Source organism: Limulus polyphemus, unplaced genomic scaffold, assembly GCF_000517525.1.
Source record: "Limulus polyphemus unplaced genomic scaffold, Limulus_polyphemus-2.1.2 Scaffold583, whole genome shotgun sequence".
Lineage (NCBI taxonomy): Eukaryota > Metazoa > Arthropoda > Merostomata > Xiphosura > Limulidae > Limulus > Limulus polyphemus.
Window position 1 is genome coordinate 17,847 of NW_013666193.1, and position 1,607 is coordinate 19,453.

Consider the following 1,607-nt stretch of genomic DNA (forward strand, 5'->3'; position numbering starts at 1 on the left):
CCTCCAAGGAGAATAGCCCCAGTAAAGCGACAAGAGGTAGAGAAGGTCATGGATGGCCTAATTAAGGAAGGAACAGTCGAGAAATCAGATAGTCCCTGGTCAGCTCCTGTCGTGTTACTCCAAAAGAAGGATAGGACATAACGTTGCTGTGTGGATTTCAGGGCTCTTAACAGTATAACCAAAAAGGACTCATACCCGCTGCCAAGAATTGATAATACTCTTGATGCCTTAAGTGGAGCCAGGTGGTTTTCAACTCTGGACTTAAAGTCGGGTTTCCATCAAGTGAAAATGGCTGAAGCAGATAAACCTAAGACTGGATTTAGTTATGGCCAAGGTCTATGGCAATACTGTGTGATGCCATTCGGGCTTAACAATGCTCTAGCAACATTTGAGAGGCTGATGGAAAGAGTACTGGAAAGCCTACAATGGAAGCTAGCCCTAGTGTACCTGGATGATGTAATTGTGATTGCAACAATGTTTGATGAGAAAATGTCTCGGCTAGAGGAATTATTCAAGCATTTGAAAGCAGCAAACCTCAAAGTCCATCCAAAGAAATGCCTTTTGTTCCAGAAAGAGGTGCTTTACTTAGGTCACATTGTAAGTGCAAACTGATCCTGACAAGGTGATAACAGTGCACGATTGACCAACACCAAACAATGTGAGAGAGTTAAGAAGTTTCTTGGGACTATGTACCTATTACCAGAAGTTTGTGAAGGACTTTGCAGCTATTGCTGCTCCACTACATGATTTGACAAAAAAAAGGCCAGAAGTTCGAATGGACAGTTTCTTGCCAGCATGATTTCAAGACATTGAAAGAAAAATTGGCCTCAGCTCCACTTTTAAAGCTTCCAAATCCCTCACTGTCGTATATACTGGATTGTGATGCTAGTAATGTCGGAATTGGAGGAGTGTTGTCTCAGAAAATGAGCGACAACGAACATGTGGTGGCCTACTTCAGTAGGGTCCTGAGTAGACCATAGAGGAACTACTGTGTAACATGGAGGGAACTCCTTGCCATAGTAAAGAGTCTGACATATTTCCATCCTTACCTCTATGGTGCCAGGTTAACCATCAGGACAGACCATGCTGCATTACGCTGGTTAAGATCATTAAAGAACCCAGAGGGAAACAGGCTCGTTGGATCGGAAAGATAGACCAGTATAATTATGATATTGAATATAGAGAAGGAAAATCTCATTGAAATGCCGACGGACTGAGCCAAAGACCCTGTAAAAAGGACTGCAGACATTGCTGCAAAAGAGAGGTTGAACTTACCAGGTGCCATCAAGCTGAAGTCAAAGTGACTGAAGGAGTTGATGATGGTGAAGTGGAACCAAATATAGATATTAAAGTAGAACAGGAGAAAGACAAAGATTTGAAGCTAATAATTGATTTCCTAAAAGCAAGTGTTTTGTGCCCTGCTTGGGAGAAGGTATCTAGTCTAAGCCCTGTGACAAAGAACTATTGGACACAATGGGACCAGTTGAAGCTTGAAGCTGGTATTCTTGTCCGGAGATGGGAAATTGCAGATGGGAAAGTAACGACCTGGCAAAATTTGGCAAAGTTCTGTAATTGCCCCAAGATGACTGGGATGTCTTACTCCCTCC